At 62.4% G+C, this 18,251-nt stretch overlaps 1 protein-coding gene across 1 annotated transcript in view; it reads right to left on the bottom strand.

Moving 5' to 3' along the window:
- The window catches only part of LOC117642597 (D(4) dopamine receptor), a 42,388-nt gene that overhangs the window by 18,044 nt on the left and 6,093 nt on the right, over window positions 1–18,251 (bottom strand). The window contains exon 2 of the mRNA XM_034380902.1: window positions 5,564–5,888. The gene's annotated coding sequence lies outside the window, so the exon portion shown is untranslated. The remainder of the gene's footprint in view (window positions 1–5,563; window positions 5,889–18,251) is intronic.

Below are 18,251 nucleotides of genomic sequence, written 5' to 3' on the forward strand. Positions count from 1 at the left end.
TACGCTGCAGGCTGTCGCTCTGTCCCTCTCGCACTCACGGGGCGTCCCCTGTAAGTGCGAGAGAGACAGAGCGTCGAAACGTCATGGACGTCATGGACCAGCCGGCCTCACATATCGAGCAGAGCAGTAGATAAATTCCAACGAGCCGTGCTTCTTCTCTCGGCACGCGCGAGCGAAAAGCAAAAAGCAACAAACCGCCGTGCCGTCGCCGCGCCGCCAGTGCAGTGCAAGGTGCAGGCCGGCGCGTGCGACTCAGACCGACTCCGCGCCGCTTAATGTAGGCTTTCGCCCGCCTTCGCGTTGCCCAATCGGCCGGCAGACTGATTTCGAGTCGCTCTGTCTCTCTCGCACCGGCAGGACGCCCATAATGAGTGCGAGAGAGACCGAGTCAGTCAGCTGAGCAGCCCAGCCGACTCGATGTAAAGGAGCCTAGCTCCCGATCGGCCGCGCCAAACCGCCGAGTCTCTCAGCGGGAGTCCCCATCCCCATCGCGGCGGCTCACAGTGGGCCTGGAGGCGGCCAAAACTCTAGACGCGTTTTGGAGCTCCAGAGTCGCTAAATGGGACTCGAACCGAACGTGTGACCCCACCAATAGATTGCTCTCCGAACGAGGAATCCATTGGTGGGGTCACACGACGTTCGATTCGAGGCCTGTTCGGCGACTCTGGAGCTCAAAACACGTCTAGTGTTTTGGCCGCTTCCGCCGGTCTTCTGGCCCACTGTGATGTGCGGCCCGGCCCGGCCGACGAGCGGCGGAGCGGTGACCATTCCGTTAACGCGCTCTAGAGCGGCGGCTCGGCCACGGCATCCGCGACGGCCGACTGGAGCTTAAACAGCGCGCCGAGGAGTTATTGCTCACGTATTAATAGAACGCGCCGCGAGGGGCAGCGGGACAAGGAGTGCGAAAACGGTACGGAGAAAAAAGGGGCAGGGGAGGGGGAATCGAATTACCACGCGCGTCGCCTCGCCAGACCAGAGCACCTTCCGCGGGGTCCCCGATCGACGGCAAACGGCAGCCGGCGATTTCAAGGACAGATCGTCCAGGGGGGAGGGGCGCTGTAGCGAAAGTAGCCGACTTGCAACAGTTAGCCTTCCTTTTAGGTGGTTCCCATCCCCCCTTTCTCCCCCTTCGTTTCACCTGGACCCGCCACTGGGTGATTCAACCGCCGTCGCAGTCGTTGGCACCGGCGCCGCCCCCGCGGATTCCAGCGGCACAGCGTTATTCGCTTGGCGCTCGGTTTCGGGAGCGCGGCGTCGGCCGAGTCGAGCATCGACACGAACGGAACGGCACGGCAGCATCGTGACCGGCCTCGTGCCACACGACTGTCTCGTGCCTCGCGGGGAAGCGGCGACGCGCGGCAACGGCACCGCCAGTACTTATTGGTGATAAATGGAGTGGGAATGGCACGGCCCGGCACGGCAGCCAACAACCCGAGCAGTGGCGCGGCACAGTGGGCCAGAAGACCGGTGGCGGCGGCCAAGACTCCAGACGCGTTTTGAGCTCCAGAGTCGCTAAACAGGCCTCGAACCGAACGTGTGACCCCACCAATGGATTGCTCTCTGAACGAGGAATCCATTGGTGCGGTCACACGTTAGGTTCGAGGCCTGTTTAGCGACTCTGGAGCTCAAAACGCGTCTAGAGTTTTGGCCGCCTCCACCGGTCTTCTGGCCCACTGTGCGCGGCCCCGCCCCGCCCCGCCCCGATGGGATGATAGTACTGTTCGGGGGACACGGCTGCGCCGCGTGGCCCGATGGCCCGACCCGAGGGGCCCGGCCCGGTCCGCCGAGCACCGCGTCAACCGGCCGGACTCCGTCGGCGTCCCTCGCCAAAGAATACCCACGAAACACGCCGAGTCGCTTTTGCAGTGTCGGCCACTGATCCGGACGGGGGCCCCGGCGGGGCACGCGGTGCGCACGCGTCGCGCACGTGCGAGCCGCGTGCAGCCAATCAGGCGTCGCTTTCAAATATTTATAGAAATAAGGCGGCAGACTGCCTGGCGTCTGGCGCGGTCTGGCGCCGCCACGTTTCGCGAGGCCCCGCTAACGCGCGCTAACGCCAACGCGACGGCACGCTTATTCTCTCTCTCTCTCTCTCTCTCTCTCTCTCTCTCTCTCTCTCTCTCTCTCTCTCTCTCTCTCTCTCTCGCACGCACTGAACGGTGCGGGGGTGCGAGAGAGACAGCACCACAATTCGGAACCGGCCGGCCGAAGACAGACCGGCCGCAGACGCCCGCTTTGCTCACAGTACTTTTGTTTCTTCCACTTTTTTTCGGCGATCTGGGCGGGGGCTCCGAAGAGCGACACATTGAGATAGTGCGCGCGGTGCCCCCGCCCCCTGGCTTCGCGCCACGCACCAGGCAACAACAACAACAACAACAACAACAACAACGCCTGGCAGGGCAGGGCCGCCCCCCGCAGACGCCTTGCCTCTTTTTACAGCCTCGGCGTCATCGGCGGGGCGGGGCGCTGCCCGTTACGTCACCAACCACCACGCCACTGTACTCGCACACGTGCAGTGCCGTGCCGTGCACTTTGCACGCCTCGCCTGCCTGCCGCCCTGCCGCCACCACACCAGAAACAACAACAACAACAAGAGCCGATACTGCAGCGGCGGGGGCGGGCGCGTGGCAAGGCGGGCAAGGCCGGCAGGGCCTCCAGGACGACCAGCAGGTGCAGCGGGTGGCCGTCGACGGCGTTGCCGCGCGGCCAGAGTCCGTCCTGCTCCGCCCCGTGACCAGCTGCTGCTCGGAGTGTCCGTCGAGACGCAGAGCCTCCCCCTCCCCCCTCCCCCCCGCAGCGGGCCGGTCCGTGTGCCTCGAGTACTATACACGGACGCGCTGCTGTGCTGCTGTGTACACAAATGTCAATGACGGAAAAGTCCGCCCGATCGCGCCTCAATGACCCGCTGGCCATTGCCGGCCGGCCGTGCCGAGAGTCGCTCCGTCTCTCTCGCACCCGAACGGGACGCGCCACGAGTGCGAGAGAGACAGAGCGATGCTCGGGAGGCGTCTGGCAGCCCGGCAGGGTGGCGGCCGGATGGTGGCGCCGGGGCGCGGGAAAGCCTTCGACGCGCGTCCAAGTCGGACCGAGCCAAGCCAGAAACAAAAGAGGTCTGCGCGGCGTTGGCGTTTGGCTTTGGCGTTTGGGCAGAAAGGGAAACATTCCCGGGGCGGCGCGTGGCCGCGTGGCCCCGTGGCGCACGTGGCCAGAGAGACAGAGCGATGCTCGGGAGGCGTCTGGCAGCCGGCAGGGTGGCGGCCGCGATGACGTGGCCGCCGGAGCCGGCAGCCGTTCGATCGGTCCCATAGCGGACCGAGCCAAGCCAGAAACAAAAGCGGTCTGAGCTGGCCGCTGGCTTTGGCTGTGGCGTTTGGGCAGAAGGTGGAAACATTTCCGGGGCTGGCGCGGACCGCGTGCCCGGGCGGCACAGCGGGCAGAAGACGGGGAGGCGGCCAAAACTCTAGACGCGTTTTGAGCTCCAGAGTCGCTTAATAGGACGCGAATTGAACGTGTGATCCCACCAATGGATTGCTCTGGTCACACGTTCGATTCGAGTCCCATTTAGCGACTCTGGAGCTCAAAACGCGTCTTGAGTTTTGGCCGCCTCCACCGGTCTTCTGGCCCACTGTGGGGCGGGCGCGAGGGCTGCGCGCACACTTTGGCTCGCGGACCGCGGCACCGCGCGGCACCGCGGCATAAAGGGAGAAAAGACGAAAATACGCGCGTCGCCGTCGGGAGAGGGGCGGGGCGAGGCGGGGCGGGGCGGGGCGACTGCCAATGCCCCCGCGAGGCACTTCGCGCCGCTACCGCGCTCCGCACTGCAAGAGCAACAACGAACGGCAAGTGCCGCGCCAAAACACGAACGGATTGTGGATCCCTCCGCTCCGCGAGGACCGTGTCGTCGCTCCGTCCGTCTCTGTCGCACTCCACTCCTCGGCACGCCGCGCCTTGAGTGCGACAGAGACGGAGCGACGAAGCGCGGTCTTTCGGCACGGGGACCTTGCTGCGCTTTCCATCGCCATCACCAGCGGCGGAGCGGCGGAGCGGCGGCAGTGGAAAATGCGAAATGCGAATGCGGGCAGATTCAGCGCAGAACTTGCCGCGCGATCCCCTGTGCTTCCTCCCCGAGGCCACGCCGGCTGAGGCTACCGAGGCTACGGTCCGCGCAAACGCCCCGCTCGTCATCTTCCTGCACACCGATTCCGATAGTCGTCGCTCTATGTCTCTCTCGCGCCTACAGGGGACGCCCCTTGAGTGCGAGAGAGACAGAGCGACGAAAAAGACTCCCCCGGAACCAGTCTGCAGAGCATCATCCTGCCCAGCGCGCGGAAAGACGCGCACCGCACTGCGAGACGACGACGCCACCACCCGTTGCCATGGCGACCGCGCCGCGCAGCATGACAACACTACCGTACACCACGCACGCTTCATAATTCCGTCTCATTTTTTCTCAAAGTACACGCGAAACACACGGACAGGCCGGGAGCAGAAAATAAGAATGCTTTGCAGGCAATTTGCGTACATAGGTAGCCCCTTCCCCCCTCCCCCTCCTCCTCCTGCACACCGCTGTAAAACACACAAGCCCATCACACACAACGAGGGCTCGCCGCCGCGGGCTTGCCGTGTATCGTGATTGCTTTGACTTTCCGCCGCAGTAGCAACACAGCCGCTGCACTCGAAAAGTGGGCCTTTGCGCAATGGACACACACACACACACACACACACACACACACACACACACACACACACACACACACACACACTCACTCACCACTCTCTCACTCTCTCACACACACACACACGCACACACACAATGCAGCAGCGGCTGTGCGGCGGCACTTTACCGTTACGTCATATATGCATCAAGTGCAGGCGGCCGGTCGGTCCCTCTTGGAGTCCTTCCTCCACCTTCCGCCGGCACATGGCAGTGTGGCAGCGCGGCAGCATCCAAATGGCGTCTAATGACACCGGTAACCTGGCGGTACTAACATAGTAGTAGTATGGCGTGATGGCTGGGCGCGGCTGGCAGTGAACAACGTGCCCCAGCCTCAGAGTGAGCCGCCTCGCCGTCCCGTTCGAACCCTCCGATACACTACAACACACTACTACGACGGTTCCTTGGCGCTTTCTCAGGTCCGCCGACCTGTGTCAACAACAGCAGACTGATTCCGAGACAGTGGCTCTGTCTCTCTCGCACCCGATCGGGCCGCCCCACGAAAGCGAGAGAGAGAGAGAGAGAGAGAGAGAGAGAGAGAGAGAGAGAGAGAGAGAGAGAGAGAGAGAGAGAGAGAGAGACACGGCGACGAAGACGGACTCTCTGAGTGAGTCTGCAGGTTCGCATAAGCCCGCTCTACTTCTATATTCGAGTCCCGGCGAGCCTGCGGTGCGCTTGGGTTAGTCAACCCGACGACACAAACAGACGAACAACAACCGGCAGCCCAGCAGACCGATTCCGAGAGTCGTTTTCGTCGCTCTGTCTCTCTCGCACCGATACGGCAGTCCCCACGAGTGCGAGAGAGACAGAGCGACGACTCTCAGCAGTTGGCGGAGTTGGCTGGCTCACCTGTGTCTGGTGGTCCAGGAGGCTGGCGAAGGTGGCGAAGGCCCGCAGGCTGGCGGCGGCCTGCAGGCTGGCGGCCTCCCTGCCGGCGGTATCCAGTCTTGAGGCGGGACTCGTCAGTGCAGGCAGCGGTTAGTCATTAACGGGTTAGTCCTTGGTCCGGATTCAGGTTCAGATGGGTCGGTCCGTGCTTCGGATTCAGGTTCAGATGGGTTTCCGGGGCAGGCCCCGCTCCCTCCGCCTGGCGACGCAGGCGACGATGCGGTCGACGGCCCTGGCCTGGCCAAGGGGCATCATGGCCACTGCGGGGGAGTGCGGCACCATGGACCTGCAACACGAGGAGCAACGCGTCAACCAGGGTCGGCCATCACACTGCAAGACTGCACCGACGACTCGAAGACTCCGGACTCGGCTCGACGGCGAGGTCGATATCAGGACCCGGCGCGGCGACAGTGACACTGCGCTGCGCTGCGGACGGACGAGACCCACATGGCCGAGCACTTCGACAACAGGAAGGCGGAGTGCGGGGGTCCAAAGGGCGAGGGACATGTGTCGTTTTGACGCACGCCGTGACGTCACGTGGGGCCCACGTGCAGGGCACGCGGGGGGCAGCGGCGAGGTCCGCGAGCACGCCGACGACGACGCGCAACGACGGCGTGCTCCAGGGGTAAACGTGACGCGAGCTACCGTGACGCCGGGCGCTCGCACACACAAACACACTCACACGCCGACACACTCGCATACGCACGCAGGTGGCCCCCGGCGACCCGCCGGCCTCGCGGCTCGCGTTCAAAAACACACACAACCCGGACTGATCAATCGGCGCGCGGGGCGAAATGAGGGCGGCGGTGGCGGCAATAGCACCGGGACGTCATCCCCGTCGGCGTGGCCGTCACCGTCGTCGCCGTGGCGGACGTCATCGGAGTCACTGCCAACAAACATATCGCCGCCGCGTCGCCGCGCTACCTTCGGTCTTTCTTTGGGACGCGCGGCGCGGCGGCGCCCCGTGTGTCCGCCCGAGGTGCCCGTCACGCCGTCACCGTCAAGGATGTATCCCACGCCGCCGCCACACTTCGGGAACCGTCCTTTGGCCACGGTTTGGCCGCCCTTTGGGCCACCTTTGCGACTCTCTAACCACCCCTTTGGGCCACCTTTGCGACTCTCTAGCCACCCCTTTGGGCCACCTTTGCGACTCTCTAGCCAACCCTTTGGGTCACCTTTGCGACTCTCTAGCCACCCCTTTGGGCCACCTTAGCGACTCTCTAGCCAACCCTTTGGGTCACCTTTGCGGCTCTCTAGCCAACCCTTTGGGTCACCTTTGCGGCTCTCTAGCCAACCCTTTGGGTCACCTTAGCGACTCTCTAGCCAACCCTTTGGGCCACCTTAGCGACTCTCTAGCCAACCCTTTGGGCCACCTTAGCGACTCTCTAGCCAACCCTTTGGGCCACCTTAGCGACTCTCTAGCCACCCCTTTGGGCCACCTTTGCGACTCTATAGCCACCCCTTCAGACCACCTTTCGAACGCCACCCTCTGTGAACGCCCTCTGGCCAACTTCTCGACGGCCTCTAACCACTTTGACACACCCGTTGGCCACTGTTAGCACGCCCTTTGGCCACTTTTTGCTCGCCATTTGAATACCTTTTGAGCGCCCTTCGGCCACCTTTTGGACACCTCTTTTGCAACACTTTATGGACGCTTCTGGACCGCCCATTGTCCACCTCTTTAGTCGCCCTTTGGTAGCCACTTGTCGCCCACTGTCCGCTGCCCGTTTAGCGCCCCGCTGTCCAATCCGAAGCCCGCACAATGCCCGCCGAGCCACAACAAGGACGGCCCCGCCCCGCCTCGCCCAGAGGGCCCGCCACCCGATTTGGCTGTCAAACACTCTGGCGCGCCAGGCCAGACCCACGGCCCGGCGGCGGGCTGACGCTAGCCAACGCTAGCTGACGCCGGCGGCCTGACCGTTGCATAATGCATGCTGCGAGGTGTCTGGACAGGACAGCGAGGCCCTAGCAGCCCAGCGCGACAATGCCCTGCCGGCCGGGCCCGAATTAGACGGCCTGCGCTCGCAATTATACCACTGCCACAGCGCCAATCCGCGCGTTGGTGTGGGTGTGATAGTGTGTGTAGGTACACATGTGTAAGTGTAGGTGAGTAAGGTGTGTGTGTGTGTGTGTGTGCGCGCGCGAGTGTGTGTGTGTGTGTGTGTGTGTACTAGGACTATTTGCGTGCTCTGTGTGTGTGTGTTTGTGTGTGTGTTTGTTTGTTTGTTTGTGTGAGTGCGTCCGCGGACAAAAAGAATCCCGCGGGATCCACCTGGATGATGTTCCCGGAAACCAAAACCGCGCAGAAAGGAAAGGGAAGAACACGTGTTTTCCCGCAGCTTCCCATGCGCCACGCGAGTCCGCGGAGACGGCCGAGCACGGTGCCGGTACACTTGTCGCCGGTGCACTGTGCACGGCGCACGGCGGCGGAAAAAAATGACAATAACAGCGAGAAATGAACGTGACGGAGCAACGGACGAGCCATTCCACCATTCGCGGAATGCGCCGCTCGCGTTGACGTCGTCCGTCCGTTCGCGGCCGGCGCACCGATTCCGAGAGTCGTCGCTCTGTCTCTCTCGCACTCATGGGGCGCCCCGTAGAGGTGCGAGAGAGACAGAGCGACGACTGGCGTCGCGCAGACGAGACGAGACGTCTCGATCGGCCGAAAGGTGCGTCCGCCTGCTGGACGACGATAGCGTCGGAATGCCCGCCGGCCGCGTCGCTCTGTCTCTCTCGCACTCACGGGGCGTCCCGCAGCGGCGCGAGAGAGACAGCGTCGTCCGAAGGAACGCGGCGAAACGATTAATCGTGGCGACTATTAGTGGCGTGGCTCGCCGTGGTCGTCGCGACGCTCGGTCGCAGTTTCCCACTTTTCGTGTCGTCTGGACCCCCTCGAACGCTGACGCTCCGATTTGGCGTTGTTTTCCCTCGGTGTCGCTTCCTCACGACGTCTCAGACCAAAAACAAGAACTGCTTTTTCTTATCAATAAATATCGAGAGGAAAAGAAATGTTGAAAAACAATTTGTTTAATCATTATTTCACTTTTATTTTCGTTTGCTATTTCTTTTTTTGCTGATTGCATTTCCTTATCAAAGTACTGCAGCAACTGAGAAGGACTGAAAACGGCAGTGTCGCTCCAGCGGGACTGTGCTTCGCTAGGACTCAAGTTTGCTGAAGTGGGGGCAAAATTCTACCCCCTTTGACCCCGAGGCTAAATAACACCGATTTTGCGAACCCCCAAGGTTAGCTGATGGAGGCAATCCATTTTGCGGTACCGTTGGCGAGTCTGTTTGCACTCGGACCAAACAGCGTCAAAGAGTTTGGCCCCCAGGACACAAGTGCGCCACCTCCGGGTTTTGTGCGCGGAGAACCGTCATGGAGGCAAGGAGGGGTAAAGCGTGCGGACTTGGAGAAAAGAAAACGGGCAAATCCAACCGACTTGGATATTTCGAACTTAGGCGCACCAGGATCAGGAACGGTGCACATCCGTTGCTACCAATGTCAAACAGCAATTATGTTACGCTGGTTTAAAAGCCAGCGTACCGTTTTGCAAATTAGGGGCAAAATTGTTCGCTACTTCAGCGAAACCAAAGTCGCTAACACATTTCCTAGCCAATATTCCGTGTCTGCCCCAGCGTTCATGAATCGCAATCCCAGCAATATTTGTTTGCTATTCCAGCGAATATTTGTTTGGCGAACAAAAGTTCGCTGTTTCAGCGAATTTGCCCCTTGTCTCAAATCTAGAAGGCCAAAATTCGCTGAGTCAGCGATTTTCTCGCTAAATCAGCGAATTTCTTTTTTTCCGTGAAAGCAGCCGCAGTGGCGGCCAGACGGGACGGCGCTGCGCCGCGCCGCACAGTGGGCCAGAAGACCGCTGGAGCGGCCAAAATTCTACATGCCCTTTGAGCTCCAGAGTCGCTAAATGGGACACAAACCGACCGTGTGACCCCACCAATGGATTCCTCGTTCGGAGAGCAATCCATTGGTGGGGTCACACGTTCGGTTCGAGTCCTGTTTAGCGACTCTGGAGCTCAAAACGCGTCTAGAGTTTTGGCCGCCTCCACCGGTCTTCTGGCCCACTGTGCGCCGCACCTCCGCGGCTATCTCGTCGGCGCGGCCGCGCGGCCCACACCGACGCGATGCGCGGGGGCAAGGAGATCGGCGGCTAAAAGCGGCGGACATTCCGAAAACGAGACAACGAGACAACGAGACGCGACGCCACCAGTGCCACTACACTGCCACTCGCACCGACACTATCGACTATCGACCCACTTTACCGGCCGCACCGAGAGAGCGAGGGAGACGGAGTCACGCTATCCCTTTCCTATCGCAATGACAGCCGCAATTATCTCTCTCTCCATTCAAATCCCCCGCCACGCGTCACCATTGTGCTATTCACGTCGGTCTATCTCGCGATCCGAAAATGTAGTATACATAAACGGCGCGCGTCGATACGACAGGCAATGACAGCGAGTCGTTTTCGTCGCTCTGTCTCTCTCGCGCCCCCGTGGAGCGCACCGTGAGTGCGAGTGCGACAGAGGCAGGGCGACGAGACGTACAGTGAGCCAGTAGACTGGTGGAGGCGACCAAAACTCTAGACGCATTTTGAGCTCCAGAGTCGCTGAATGGGACTCGAACCGAACGTGTGACCCCACCAATAGATTGCTCTCCGAACGAGGAATCCATTGGTGGGGTCACACGTTCGGTTCGAGTCCCATTTAGCGACTCTGGAGCTCAAAAAGCGTCTAGAGTTTTGGCCGCCTCCACCGGTCTTCTGGCCCACTGTGAGACGATTCTCCGGTTCGGCAGGGCGGCGACGCCATCCGTCAGCGCGTCTCCGACGCGGTCTCCGCGGCCCTGGCAGCGGAAACGGACCATTCGCGAACAGGCCCCCGACGACACGACGACGTCGCCGACGTCAAGCAAGGCATAAGCGGTGGCCATTCGCATTCGCATTCACATTCGGCTTTACGACAACGACTTGCAAGTTGAAATTCTGGCCGGGTTCACATCCTGGCGTCCACGCGCGCCGCGGACGGCAAGTCCCCGCTGAGAAAGTCCCGTCCCGCCGAGGTCGCCGCCGACGACAGCGGCATAGGCAACCCCCCGGCGCCGGCGGTTTCCGTGTTGACGTTGGCCGGCAAGAGGCCAGGCAAGCGCGAAAATCCGTAATGAAAACGCCCTCTTCCCACCCCACCTCCTAGCCTCGCGCCGACCCGCGCCACGGTCGGCGACATCAGCCTCGTTAAATCATCGCTAGATAGCGGCCGGCGGAGCGCGCGGTTCCGTTCAGTAGCCACTCCCATTCCAAAGAGCAGATCGCAATGATTCCCTTCCCGCTCCCGGGGGCCTCCCTTCCCTCCACTCGCTTTGCTCTTCTTGCTCTGCTGTCTCGTCGTACGCTTTGACGCCAGTCAGTGCCCATCAGTCCCATCTCGCTTTGCATAACCGCGGGGCGGGGCGGGGCGGGGCGGGGCGGGGCGGGGCGAGGCGGGGCGTGGGCATCAGCTGACCGGCCCGCCGCGCCGCCGGAGAGCGATACGACTCCCCGCGATGTAGGCCGTCGGCGTCGCCATCCCGACCGCCCGCAAATCGCTTCGCTGTCTTTTTTCCCTCGCGACGCACGTATTGGACACCGCCAACATCGGCGAGGGTCCCACGCTGCCGCCGCCGCCTCCCCGCGCGCCAAGAGGGTACACTGCACCGCCTGCCGGCAAGCACAGGAGGGGCGGGGCTGGCGGTCGGGCAGTACAGTACCGCAGGGGAGCGCGGCCGCGGCCAGAAGAGGCTGCAGGCAGGGCAGGGGTACGGCACTGCGGGCATGGCGAGCCACAGTGGGCCAGAAGACCGGTGGCGGCGGGCAAAACTCTAGACGCGTTTTGAGCTCCAGAGTCGCTAAACAGGACTAGAATCGAACGTGTGACCCCACCAATGGATTGCTCTCCGAACGAGGAATCCATTGGTGGGGTCACACGTTCGGTTCGAGTCCCATTTAGCGACTCTGGAGCTCAAAACGCGTCCAGAGTTTTGCCCGCCGCCACCGGTCTTCTGGCCCACTGTGCGGGCACGGCCAACGGGTATCGTACCGCAACACGCTGTCTGGCCCGGCCGACCGCGTGGTGAAACGTCACAATCACGGGCAGCGCGAACTGGTACCGCACTGGTGCCCGCCCCGCCCGGCCCCGCCCCGCCCCGCCTCCTCGATCAAGCTGGACGCATTGCTGGCGCGCCGCCCAATGACGGCATTGCCAAGGCGAGTTCGTAAAAAAAATGATCCTCTCCGGGCGGGAATCGAACCGCGGACCTTCACCACCGCCTCGCATTGTTTTACGGCAACCGCAACCCACCTGACCTTCCGCACGGCGGACGCCAGGCAACGGCAGTGGTGGACTGATTCCGAGTCGTTTTCGTCGCTCTGTCTCGCTCGCACCAAAAGGGGATGGCCCGTGGGTGCGAGAGAGACAGAGCGACGAAGGCGACTCTCGGAACCAGGCTGCGCTCATAAAGCGCCTACCGCCTCGCGCCGTATGTCAAATCGGGGCATGCGCGGCAGTAAAAATAAAAAGACGGGAATAAAATAAAGATCTAAGTCGCGAGCGGCGAGGCTGGCGAGGTTGGCGGGGTGCTCGGCGGCGGCCGGGACTGCCGGCATCGGCGGCGCTCATTTTGGCGGCGCTTTGGCCGCCGCGCGGCAGTCATTTGTCTCGCCAGCACTGCCAGCAGTGATTCGACTTGAGTCGTGTCATCAGAGCGGAGCGCGGAGCCACTGCCGCCTGCTGGAGCACAGCGGCTGCCTCCAGTCCTCCAGTCGGCCGGCCAGGTGTTCTGACCTCCACTTGTCCAGCAGCAGCTGCGCCGCCAGTCCCACCCGAGACCATTCCGGCCGCCGTTTAGGAGGGCCGCCGCCGCCCGCGATTTCCCGCGCCGCGGCCGCGACCTCCCCGCCCCGCCCCGCCCGCCCCGCCCCGCCCCGCCCCGCCCCGCCCCGCCCCGCCCCGCCCCGCCCCGCCCCGCCACACCACGCCCCGCGATGCCGCGCCCCGCCCACGCACGCCGCGGGTGACCTAATCGACGCCCTGGAGGCCCTGGCGGTGGCGATGGCGCTAGTCCAAGCCGTCAAGGTGGCAGTGAGGAGTGGAGGCTGACGGGGCTTGTATTTTCGGGGAGATTATGAAGCCTGGTCCGCATCACCGACCGGGACGGCCCAGGGTGACGCGCCGGCCATCACTGTGTGGGAGTCCGCGGCCAGCCGCCGGGGCGGGGCGGGGAGGGGAGGGGCGGGGCGCTGCGGATTTAGCGAAGGCAGAGGGAGGCTCGCTTTCGGCACCACGCCGTCACGGCGGCGTCACAACGTCACACTTTCTCCGAATCGACGACGACGCTCCGATGGAAGAGCGAAGAGCGTCAAGTGGCTCGAGAAGGCGGCGCACAGTGGGCCAGAAGACCGGTGGAGGCGGCCGAAACTCTAGTCGCGTTTTGAGCTCCAGAGTCGCTAAACAGGACTCGAACCGAACGTGTGACCCCACCAATGGATTCCTCGTTCGGAGAGCAATCCATTGGTAGGGTCACACGTCCGGTTCGAGTCCCATTCAGCGACTCTGGAGCTTGAAACACGTCTAGAATTTTTAACGCCTCCACCGGTCTTCTGGCCCACTGTGCGGTGGCGCCCGCCCCCGCGCACCGCGGCGCACCGCGGACCAAACGGGAAAGCTTGCTGCTCTGCAGTTTGGTTCGCGGCCGCGATTCAGAAGGAGAAGGACGTCCTGTTGCCGTTTGCCGGACCACGGCGGTGTCGTCTTGCGGCCGAAAGATCGGCCGATCTCGCACCGATCTCGCACCGTTGCAGCCTTGACGTGCTTTGTTCGCCGATAAGGGACGGGCAGACAGACAGACAGACAGACAGACAGACAGACAGACAGACAGACAGACAGACAGACAGACAGACAAGCAGGCAGACAGACAGACAGACAGACAGACAGACAGACAGACAGACAGACAGACAGACAGACAGACAGGCGGACAAGTACTCCTGCAGACAGGGAAGTCCACCTCGCCTCAGTCAAGTGCTGCGACGGCCGACGGCGACGACGATGCTCGAACCAACAGCCGGGTAATAAGGATTCAGTAAACAGAGAGGTGCACACGGAACTACTGTTTCGAAAAAGGACGAAGGTACTCTACAAATCGAAGAGTGTACATGGTATGCTCTAACTGGAGCATGCCTGCAAGCACGCTCTAGCAGCGCATGCCTGCCGTCATGCTCAACTAGTGCATATGCCATGTACACGCTAACTGAAGCATGCAGTCAGGCTTAAGGGATAGGGAGTTGTCTGCATCGAGGAAGCGTGTACAGGAGTATGCGCTAGTAAGTGCATGCTTGGCAGGCATGCGCTAGTTAGAGCGTGCTTGCAGGCATGCTCCAGTTAGAGCATACCATGTACACTCTTCGATTTGTAGAGGTACGTAGCGGGCTCTCTCGCACCGACACCTCTCTGACCCTCTCACTCTCTATCCCGATTTGGTCACGCGCAGTCGCACAAGGAAGAGACAGAGAGAGGGAGAGAGAGGGAGAGAGAGAAAGAGAGAGACCCGGCGGGAATTCCCCACCGTGGCCAGCCAGCAGCGACAACGCGACGAACGCAACGCACCCACACACACAGACACAGACACACACACACACACACACACACACACACACACACACACACACACACACACACACACACACACACACACACACACACACACACACACACACACACGTCCACGTCGACGTCGCGGGTTCGATACCCGCGCCGGAATAAAGAGACTCCTTTTGTGCCGTCTCTGGTCGCGGCACTGCTATGTCACTTTCACTGCCAGAGTCCTTACCCTGCGTACCGGCCTGGGAGGACACGCCCCCAGGGACTGTCACACTGTGACAGTGTCACAGCCTTCACGGACGCCGGGAAAATGACCAGTGCGCGGCCCTCCACAGTGGGCCAGAAGACCGGTGGAGGCGGACAAAACTCTAGACGCGTTTTGAGCTCCAGAGTCGCTAAACAGGACTCGAGCCGAACGTCTGATCCCACCAATGGATTGCTCTCCGAACGAGGAATCCATTGGTGGGGGTCACACGTTCGGTTCGAGTCCCATTCAGCGACTCTGGAGCTCAAAACGCGTCGAGAGTTTTGGCCGCCTCCACCGGTCCTCTGGACCACTGTGCCCTCCGCGGCCCTTCGGACACAAAGAGGCGCGCCGCGTCACATTTTCCGTGGCTCGGCGTGACGAAGAGTAACGACGGACAAGGCAATGCCCTCCGCTCTGGGCAGCGGCGGCGTCCGCGGGGGAGCCCTGCGCGTAGCTAGAAGGCAGGCAACATCGCGACGGACACACTGTTTCGCCTTTTTCCAGTGTCAGCACCGCGTGATGCCGCGAGAACCGATCGCCGCCGCGGTCCACGACGCCGACCCGACCCCGCAAAACGGAGAAGTGGCCGTCGTCGCCGACGTCCGCGCCGAGTCGCTATTCTCGGAGGCCGAAACGAAAACGCGGTCGCCGCGTTGTGCCGAAGCTGCAGTTGCTTTCCGTGGGAAATCGGAGAGGCCTGCGTATTGCCGGCGTGGCCGAGTGGCTGGCAGAGCCGGGCCGCGACGGGCCGCAGTGGGCCAGAAGACCGGTGGAGGCGGCCAAAACTCTAGACGCGTTTTGAGCTCCAGAGTCGCTAAGCAGGCCTCGAACCGAACGTGTGACCCCACCAATGGATTCCTCGTTCGAAGAGCAATCCATTGGTGGGGTCACACGTTTGGTTCGAGTCCTGTTTAGCGACTCCGGAGCTCAAAACGCGTCTAGAGTTTTGGCCGCCTGCACCGGTCTTCTGGCCCACTGTGCGGGCCGCGACGGGCACCCACGGGGACTGGATGTTGAAGGGCGGGACGCGGCGCGAACGCGCGCTGCGGCGGCGGCTGCTGGCGGCCTGGCGGGGCCGGCCGTGGAGGTGGGCGGTGGCAATGCAACCTGCGAAGGCCACCACAACCTCCACTGGCATCGCGCGGGGCGTGGCGGGGCGTGGCGGGGCGTGGCGGGGCGTGGCCGCGGATCGCGACACACACACATACACGCACATGCACACACACACACACACGCGCGCGCGCGCGGGCGGCCGCAGTCTGCGGCGGCGGCGGCGGGCGGAAGGTGAGAATTTTTCGCAAACACACACACTGGCCAGACTCGATTTGATTCGCGCAATCATTTTCCGTCATCGCCGTGCTAATGGCCGGCCAGGGCACGGCTCCAGCTTCCAGCACACCGCTGGAGCGCGGCTCGACTTGATGAGGACCGGCAGCAGCCAGGCCCGCCGCCCGCCGCGAGCCGAAAAGATGAAAATCAGCGGCAAAAAGAGAACAACAGCAAGAACCGAAAAGGAGTAAAGGCCGGGTGAGATGGGTGAGAGATGGCCGCCGCCAGATTACGAGCGGGCAAACACGTGAACGTGAGTGAGCGAGTGAGGAGAACTTGACGGACAGTCGTCCGGTCAGCAAAGCGGAGGTCGGCAGAGAGGAGTATGCATGAGGCATGCTATTCCCATCCCACCGCCAGTCGTTTCAGTAATTCAAATCGAAAAGGAAAAGTGCAGTGGCGGAGAGGCTGCGACAGGGAGCCGTTTTCGTCGCTCTGTCTCTCTCGCACTCGTGGTGCGTCCCGTATGGGTGCGAGAGAGACAGAGCGACGAAGACGACTCTCGGAATGAGTCTGCAGCGGCACGCGCCGAATCTCCCTCCAGCTGGCACGGGGTGTCGTCGACGCGCAGCGCGCAGCAGCCTCATTCCGAGGAGAGTCCTTTCCATCGCTCTGTCTCTCTCGCACGCATGCGGCGCCCCGCGGGGGTGCGAGAGAGACAGAGCGACGGCACTGACCCTCGGAATGAGTCTCCACGGGTGCCGCGCGCGCGCACCGCCGCCAAGGGCACGCCGTCGATACGCCCTTCGCGGGGATCGTGCTCTGACTTTACAATTCGGCGGCCGAGCCGAGGCAGTCAAGTCACCGCGGCGTGGCGACGCGTGGCGCGCGGCAGAGGCGCGAGGGACGTGCCAAAACGCACGCAAGGAGGCGAACGTGGCGACGCGTGGGAGTGAGTGAGTGAGTGAGTGAGTGAGTGAGTGAGTGAGTGAGTGAGTGAGTGAGTGAGTGAGTGAGTGAGTGAGTGAGTGAGTGAGTGAGTGAGTGAGTGAGTGAGTATGAGTGAGTGAGTGAGTGAGTGAGTGAGTGAGTGAGTGAGTGAGTGAGTGAGTGAGTGAGTGAGTGAGTGAGTGAGTGAGTGAGTAGTGAGTGAGTGAGTGAGTGAGTGAGTGAGTGAGTGAGAGAGAGAGAGAGAGAGAGAGAGAGAGAGAGAGAGAGAACAGTGTGTGTGTCAAGTCCTGCTGCAGGACGATGATTCCGTATGCAGCACTTGGTGTCTCTGTCTCTCTCCCACCTGCTTGTCGACGTGACTGGACGTCCTGGAAGTCCTGGACGCCCCAGAGGCAACGAAGAACGAAACGCTTCCTGCGCCCGGACGGGAATTTAGGCGCTGGGCGGATCGTGTCGTATGCTAATGTCCGGGCCACCTGTCACGGCCCGGCCACGCCCTCGCGGCCCGGACGCGCCTCACCAATTTTTTCGAACGCGCGTCCCTGACGGTATTCGAACCCGCGAACGCGGAACGCCGCGAGCCGACGGCTCCACGGCGCTGCTATGCCACGGCGTTGACCCCCTTCGTGGCGTCCGGCCGCCTCCGGCCCATCATGGACATGCAGTGCGTCGGGAAGGCGAGGCGTGTCGACACCGCGTGCCGTAACGCCGTAACTGCACGACCTGCAAGCGGAGTCCGAAACGGTGCTTTGCCACGCCGTCTCTCTCGCACTCACGGGGCGTCCCGTAGGGGTGCGAGAGAGACAGAGCGACGAAGCGCCATTTCGGAAGGGGTTCGCGTCCGTCTGGGCGGCCGGCCGACGGCGCCACACCGCCACACTGTCAAAGGCCCGGCCGCCCGCGCCGACATGGAGGCCGGAGGGTCGGAGCGCCAACCAGTCCGACAGGCCGACAGGTTGGCATGCGTGGAATGCCCGGCCTGCCGGCCCTACGCCCTCCGCCCCCTCCGCCCCTCGCACCCCGGGGGGCACCACTGCAGCCAGGTAGCGCTCCGAGGGTAAATAACGCACAATGGGCCAGAAAACCGGCGGAGGCGGCCAAAATTCTAGACGCGTTTTGAGCACCAGAGTCGCTAAACAGGACTCGAACCGAAAGTGTGACCCCACCAATGGATTCCTCGTCCTGAGAGCAATCCATTGGTGGGGTCACACGTTCGGTTCGAGTCCCATTTAGCGACTCTGGAGCTCAGAACGCGTCTAGAATTTTGGCCGCCTCCGCCGGTTTCTGGCCCACTGTGTAACGGCGGGGAAGCCAAGCCGCTGTCTCTCTCGCACCCACACACGCCACACGAGTGCGACATTGTAATCCGGTAGTGCGACGGAGACAGAGGGTCGAAACGGTCCTTTCAGAATCATTGCGGCCGGGACGGCTAGCACCGCGTGGCCGTGGCGTGCACCGCCAGCGTACCGGTGCGCTCCCATGTAGTAAGACGAAATGACATAACCGCGAACCCTGCCGCGGCCGTCACGCCCCGCCCCG

This window comes from Thrips palmi, unplaced genomic scaffold, assembly GCF_012932325.1.
Source record: "Thrips palmi isolate BJ-2018 unplaced genomic scaffold, TpBJ-2018v1 HiC_scaffold_16, whole genome shotgun sequence".
Taxonomy (NCBI): Eukaryota; Metazoa; Arthropoda; class Insecta; order Thysanoptera; family Thripidae; genus Thrips; species Thrips palmi.